General features: G+C 48.6%; 1 long non-coding RNA gene across 2 annotated transcripts; it reads right to left on the bottom strand.

Annotated features, from left to right (window-relative positions):
- Window positions 1-617: 617 nt before the first annotated feature.
- LOC102410066 lies at window positions 618-7,281 on the bottom strand. 2 transcript variants are annotated; one of them, XR_003111539.3, is made up of 4 exons: window positions 6,903-7,281; window positions 3,215-3,383; window positions 1,249-1,411; window positions 618-1,152 (listed from the first exon to the last, which is right to left on the bottom strand). It is a non-coding gene; the product is annotated as an uncharacterized LOC102410066 (long non-coding RNA). The 2 variants fall into 2 exon arrangements; XR_329472.4 differs by having other exon boundaries at window positions 3,229-3,383.

The following is a 7,281-nucleotide window of genomic DNA, read 5'->3' as shown; positions in this document are numbered from 1 at the left end:
AGAAGCCCCCAAGCTGCGGTCTGGAAGCTGAGGACCCAGGAAAGCTGGTGGCGTTATTCCAGCTTGAGTCCTGAGGACTAGGGAAGCTGATGGCGCGCCTCCCAGTCCTGGGGCAAGAGAAGACCAATGTCCTAGCTCAAGCAGGCAGGATGAGAGAAAAGGCATGATTGTCTCCTTCCTCCATCTTTTGTTCTGCTCAGGGGTGCTGTAGATTGAATGATGCCCAGGCACAGTGGGGAGGGTCATCAGGTTTACTGAGTCCACTGATTCCAACACTAATGTCCTCTGGAAACACCCTCACAGATGTGCGCAGGAAGAATATTTAATCTGGGTGTCCCGTGACCCAATAAAATGTTATCATGTGATTTTATATTTGACACATACAATGAACCATCACCAACCAGTACACAGCAGGCACATCTTCAGGTTTTTTTTTTAATTAATTAATTACATTATTTATCTTTGTGCTGGGTCTTCATTGCTGCACTCAGGCTTTCTCTAGTTACATTCCATGGGCTTCTCACTGTGGGGGCTCCTCTTGTTGGAGAGCATGGGCTTTAGGGTACACAGGCTTCAGTAGTTGTGGCACGTGGGTGCGGTAATTGTGGCTCTCGGGCCCTAGAGCACAGGCTTCATTACCCCACAGCAAGTGGGATCTTCCTGGACCAGGGATCGAACCCATGTCCCCTGCATTGGCAGGCAGATTCTTTTATCACTGGACCATCAGGGAAGTCCAACATCTTCCGTTTTACCAGATACTTTCAGTTCCTTTCTGACCCTCCTTCTCCATGGCCGTCAAGGGCTTCTCTTTCACCCACACCTCAAACCTAAGCATCCTTCAAGGTCCTCCCTTTGACTCCCTTCTCTTCTCCTTCTACGTGTTCTTCTTGGCGAACAGCATCCATGCTATGTCTCCAATTCTCACCTCTGTGGATATCTCCTGTGTCCACTAGGATTCGGTTCAGTTAGTAAAAGTGTGGGTGGGGGGACTTCCCTGGCAGTCCAGTGGTTAAGATGCTGTACTTCCAGTGCAGGGGTGCAAGTTCAAGCCCCAGTTGGGAATTAAGGTTCCACATGCTGTGCAGCCAAATAAATAAATATTTTTTTAAAAAAAGGATGGGTAGGTGGGTAGGGGACACAATTCTAAGTCACCTGTGAAACAAACAAACAAACAAAAAAATATATATACACACACACATATATATGGAATTTCAAGAACACAAAGCTAAATGATAATAAAAACATTACATATAAAAACTTGTGAAATGCAACCAACGTAGAACCTCAGAGGAAATGTTAGACCCTGGTGGTCCAGTGGTTAGGACTCTGCACTTCCACTGCAGGTAGTGCAGACTCCATCCCTGGTCGGAGACCTAAGATGCCGCAAATCGCAGGTTGCGTCCCTTCCTCCCTGCCAAAAGGGGTGGGGGGTTGGGAGGGAGAAAAAATAAAAATTAGAAATATAAAGAAAATTTAAAATCCAAAATAAAAATGGCTAACCAAGAGAGATATCTATTTTTCCCTCCTGGTCAAGATAACTGGTGTTGCTTAGGTGGAAAGGCCTGAAATTCCATGGGCTGTTTTGACCTCCTTGACCCTCACAGGGCCCCCCCTCTAGGACTTCAGTGTAAATTTCTCCACTTTTGTCAGATATGCACCCCCACCCCAACCACCTGACTCGTTTCTCTATCAGCCAGAGCAGCCGTCCCCCATCTGGTCCTTGACCTAAGGCGTTTTACCTCTCCGGAAGTCAGAAATTATTCAGACAAGCCAATCACATCCTCAAAAGGGAACCAGAGGTTAGCCCACTCTTCTGTCACTACCAAGGTTGTCTCCTTGCAGCCCCTGCTTCTTGACTCTGCTCCTGAGTGCACCCCCACCTGGTGGCTCAGTGTCTTCCTCCACTTCCGGCCCGTGAGTGTGTGTGACCAATTAACTGAGGATGACCTCATCTATCCTGTTGGGTATCATGTGTTGGGCTCTCATGTGTTTGCACTATTTAGGGCATGTGATCCCTCTTTCTGCAACAGGGCCAATAGGAGGGGATTAAAACATTGGTCAATTCATGGACAGCACAGTCTTCCATGGTATGTGAGATTCAGTTTCCTTCTACAATATCTTGTTGCTCCACCATTCGAGGCTTCTAGTCCCAAGGCAGTGTCATGGCCCGAGATAGCTGATGGCATTCCAGCCATCACGTCTATGTTCCATCAGAAAATAAGGCACCCTCCTTTCCTCAAAGTTATACATATCACTCCTGCTTACATAGTCATATGGCCATATCTAGGGCTTCCCAGGTGGCAGTGGTTAATAACCACCTGCCAATGCAGGAGATGCAAGAGACACGGGTTTGATCCCTGGTTGGGAAGATCCCGTGGAGGAGGAAATGGCAACCCACTCCAGTATTCTTGCCTGGAAAATCCCATGGGCAGAGGAGCCTGGCTGACTGCAGTCCATGGGGTCGCAAAGTCAGACAGGACTGAGTACAGTAGGACAGCAAGGCCTTGTCTACCTGCAAGGGAGCCTGGGAAATGTAGTATTTTATTCCAGGCAGCCATAAGGCCTGGTTACGTACCAGTTAGTTTTATGGATTGGGTCCAGATCCTGAGGGGCTTATCAATCAGATGAAGGCTGATTGAGGAGTTTGGCCTTAGCCTGTGAGTTAAGACTGGATGCCATTAGAGGATGAGGAGGGGCAGGCCCAAGGTATGCCTTGGGATCATTAACTGGTACTGAGTTAAGACCCCTCCTTTTTCTCTTCTCATCGGGAACTACATTTTCCATCCGTTTCTTTCTCCCTCCCACATCAACCCTGCCCCTCTTCCCCCCAACCCAAAATGACACCAGATCAAGACTTTCCTGGTGGTCCAGTGCCTAAGATTCTATGCTCCCAGGGCAGGGGGCCAGGATTCAATCCCTGGCTGGGGAACTTGATCCCACATGCCACAACTAAAGGATCCTGTATGCTGCAGCTAGAGATCTTGAGTACTGCCCCTGAGACCTGGCACAGCCAAATAATAAATAAATAATTTTTTAATTAAAAAAAAATGTTGAAAAACAATATGAGATCAGATTGCTGCCCTAGCTCCCACGGTGTTCCTGCAGCTATCTTTTGTCCCCCTGATTCCACAGTCGTCCTTACTCTGAGATCACAGCCCCAGGAAAACCAAGAGACACCAACACCCCCTCCTCATGCAAACATCCCCACACATACAGACACAATCCTACATGCATTTTGATTCTGCCAGGCTCCACATTGGTAGACCATACTCCTTTACCACCCCTGTAGAACTTCCTCTTGGGCAGGGCAGAGCTGGGATGGGCTGAACCGGGCTGGGCACGGCACAGTGCAGAGAAGGGGGTTTGTTGCAGGAAGATAAGGCCTGTGGGTCATTTACAAGAGTGGTGGTTATGTTCCCCACCAATCATCACATTCCATCTGTCTAGCCACAGGGACTGATTCCAGATGGACATGTGACCAATGCTAGGCCAATGACGTGTAACCTTGGGGCTTTCAGCTGGACTAAAGCTGGGGATATCTTGGCACCACACAGAGAAGCCTGCTGGTAGAGCTGAGAGGTAGACAGAGTTTCCATACTGAAGATGTCATTTGAGCCCCTGTGTTGTAGGAAGGGGGAGGGCCCCCTACAGGGCCCCAAGAGTGGGCTCTTGTCTAACACTCGGAAAAGAATTGTCCGAGGAGACACGTCCTGACAAAGCAAGAGCTTTTATTGGAAAGGGCACCCGGGTGGAGAGCAGTAGGATAAGGGAACCCAGGAGAACAGCTCTTAGATCCTGGACGAATTGATAAGATCCATCTGTTTTTTTAACAGGCAAGATTGGAGTATTGTAGGGAGACTCACAGGTAATTAGAATTCCCGTATCTCGGTATTTGTTAATTAATGGTCTAAGACCCTCAAGAGCTTCTGGTTTTACGGGATATTGTCTTTTCCAGGGGTAGGAGCATTTGGCCTCAGAAGAATCTTTACCGGTGGAACATTTATGGCTAGACCAGGGCTGGAGACATCCCACACCTGGGAATTGACATCATCTAAGAAAGGGACAGACTCCTCCTTTTCTACATCTGACCGTAAACATTCAGACACTACGCAAAGGAAATTATCGACTTTTAGCTTTCCCCAAGTCACTCTGGTCCAGAGGGGGCAAAGAAGGTCTCTCCCCAGTACCAGGGATGTATAAGAAGGGGTGGGTTCCTTGCCAATTGCCCACCTTACAATGGAGGGGCTTAGTAAAATTTCGGCTTTGGGGTTTTCCATCTACCCCTATCACCGTTTTAGTCTGGGAGTCTAAAGGTCCTAAGCGGAAAGGAAGAACAGAGAAGGCAGCCCCCGTGTCTAAAAGAAAGTTCACATCCTTACCTTCTGTTTGTAGAGTCACCCAGCAGTCGAGAGGAGTGATCTGGACCTCACCATTTGCGGGGGTTTCTCGAGCCGCTGGGCACCATCAGTCCCGGTGGCCCAGGACTAACACAGAGGGAGCAGGTGTAGGGGTCTCCATACGCCTTCCCTTAGGGCAATATGGGCACTCCCTTTTCCAATGCCCACCCTCTTTGCACTAGATACACTGGGTGCGTCTCAGCCGCGGTGGATTGTTAAGATCCTTTTTTCTTCTTTGCTCTCCCCGGACTTTCGCATAGTGGCAGGATGAATCAAGGCCAGGATCTTAGCCTGTTGTTGGGCCAAGGCCTGGGTCTGCCTCTCTATTCTCCTATCTTTTCGGGTTTCCTTTTGCTCCCTTTTTGCTTCCTCCTCCCAGTCCCTGTTCAAAAACACCCTATTTGCCTCCTCCACCAAATCGGAAATTGGGGTCTCTGGTCCTTTTCCTAGTTTTTGTAATTTTCTCCTTATGTCTGGGGCTGCCTGGGTCATGAAGGAATGGGCCAACAGGACTCTTCCTTCCATACTTTTTAGATCTGTCTTGGTAAAGTTTTTAAAGGCTTCTGTGAATCTGCCCCAAAAAAAGAGCTGGATTTTCATTTTCTTCCTGTGTAACCTCTTTTATCTTATTATAATTAACAACCTTTTGGACACCCTGGGTCATTCCCTGTAGTAGGCAAGTAATGAGGTGTCTTAAGGATTCCTTTCCTGCCCTTGTATTAGGATCACAGTCTGGCTCTGTAGAGGGGATTGCCTCTTCGGCAGAGGCCAAACTGACATCTACCCGCTGTCTTTCATCAGCCACTTTTCTAGCCTGATCTAGGATTCGAACTTTTTCCTCATCATTACAACACCAGGTGAGGATGACCATTATATCCCTCCAGATGAGGGAGAAGTTAAGGCTAAAACGCTCAAATTAATCCTTAAATTTTGGGGGGTTCTCAGAATATGAGCCCAATTGTTCCTTGCACTGAGTAATGTCTTGCATAGAGAACGGAACATGAACGTGCATGATTGCCCCCTCCACATCTGATATCTCTCTTAGAGGGCAGATTTTGTCTGAGGATGACTTTTCCTTCTGTGGAGGACAAAGCTTACTTCCTGATTGTAACCCCATGGGGGAGGGGGCATATGGAGGAGGAGCCGAGGCGATTGTGAGTGACTTCCCTTCAGATCTCATAACTTCCGGGCCCAGCCTCGTGACTTCTGGGTCTAACCGCCTTACTTCCGGGTCCAGGCTCGAGACTTCCGGGCGTGTCTGAGCCTCCTTTCCCATGACCTCTGCTGAAGCAGAGGAGGTCAAGAGATGGTCAAGGAGATTTGTTTCAGATCTTGCTAAAAGGATTTTGGAAGAGCATTTATCAAAGTCCTCAAGCTTATATTTTCCCTTTTTTTCGGAATCCTGGTAGAGGGCCATAAAGGCCTGGACGTAGGGAACCTCCTTGTATTTACCCTAGCGTTTGCGGTATAGACTGAATGGTGGTGTATCCAAGTGATCCCAACTGGGGCCATTTTCCCCCTCCTCCCAGGGAGTAAGTAGGCCAGTATTGAGTACAGTATTTGATAAGTTTTTTCTTTTTTAGCCCTTCCAGTTGGTATCCCTCCCAGTGGGCCAAAAGATAACCCAGCGGGGTGTCTAAAGGGAAGCTAGGCTTATTTCCCATTTTAGCGATGGTATAGTTTATATCTCGTTCCCAGGGGACCAGTATTGGGGTGGATGCCCCTATATCTAACCCTAGAGAGATTGTAAGCTCTCTCCTGGTCCCAAATTGGCTGATTGTATATGCGCCAAAGGAAATGTTCAGTAGTAAGCACAATCAAGGGGCTGTAGGACTGGGCCCGAAGAATTAACCCCTAAGGATGTGTCTAGGGTGTTCATTTTCACCCAAGATCAGGTGCGACTATACTGAACCCTGTCAATCACTTCCACGTGGACACACTCAGCCAAATGCTCAATTAAATGGCTGAATTTAGAGAAACAGCACCTGATGGAGGGCTTCTAACCCCGATTGTCTCCCCAAGAACAGAAAGCACAATTGACAGGGAGCAGAGAGCATAGCCTCTCAGAAAGTCTCTTGCAAAAACCCAGAACTTCAGGTCCAAGTATTGACAGAGTAAATGGAAATAACTTGGGTCTTCAAAGAGAGGAAAAGAGGCCAGGTTGAGAGAAGGAGTAGGAAGAGACAAAATGTCTAACAGTCGGGGAGAGAAAGAAGAAAAAAAAGGGGTGGACTTACAGACGTCTCCTGCCACCTGCAGATACCCAGGCATTATGGGACTTTTCCCTGGGCCTCCAGAGAAGGGAGGACTGGAACTTGGCCCTACCAGAACCAAAATTCAAGTTCTCTGCCAAGAGGAGGTGATCAGTCTCCAATCAGCTCAGGCGGAGGCCCTTTGACCAGATTCTTGCATCCAGGACCGGGGGACAGGAAAAATAGGATGGGATAGGATAGGTTGAAAGGAGGGGTGAGATAAAAGGGGTCAACAAAATCTGTTGTTCCTTACCCGGTCGGGGCACCCTGGCCAGTTGTCCACGTCAGGAGGAGACTAGGGACAAACGAGTCCCAATTGCGGCCGCTGGGTCAGATCCGTCGGCAGGCGAGCTGGTCCTGGGGTACCCCGAGTGGTCTGGATGTCAGCCCCAGTAAAAATGGGGGTGTCCCTTCATGGTTGCCAGTTGTTGTAGGAAGGGGGAGGCCCCCACCCCCTTACAGGGTCTCAAGAGTGGGCTCTTGTCTAACACTGGGAAAAGAATTGTCCGAGAAGACACGTGCTGACAAAGCAAGAGATTTTATTGGAAAGGGCACCCAGGTGGAGAGCAGTAGGGTAAGGGAACCCAGGAGAACAGCTCTGCCACGTGGCTCACAGTCTCGGGTTTTATGGT

The sequence above is a fragment of the Bubalus bubalis genome, chromosome 9 (genome assembly GCF_019923935.1).
Source record: "Bubalus bubalis isolate 160015118507 breed Murrah chromosome 9, NDDB_SH_1, whole genome shotgun sequence".
Lineage (NCBI taxonomy): Eukaryota > Metazoa > Chordata > Mammalia > Artiodactyla > Bovidae > Bubalus > Bubalus bubalis.
Note: the sequence above shows the minus strand (reverse complement) of the source record. Positions and strands in the feature narration are given on the sequence as shown.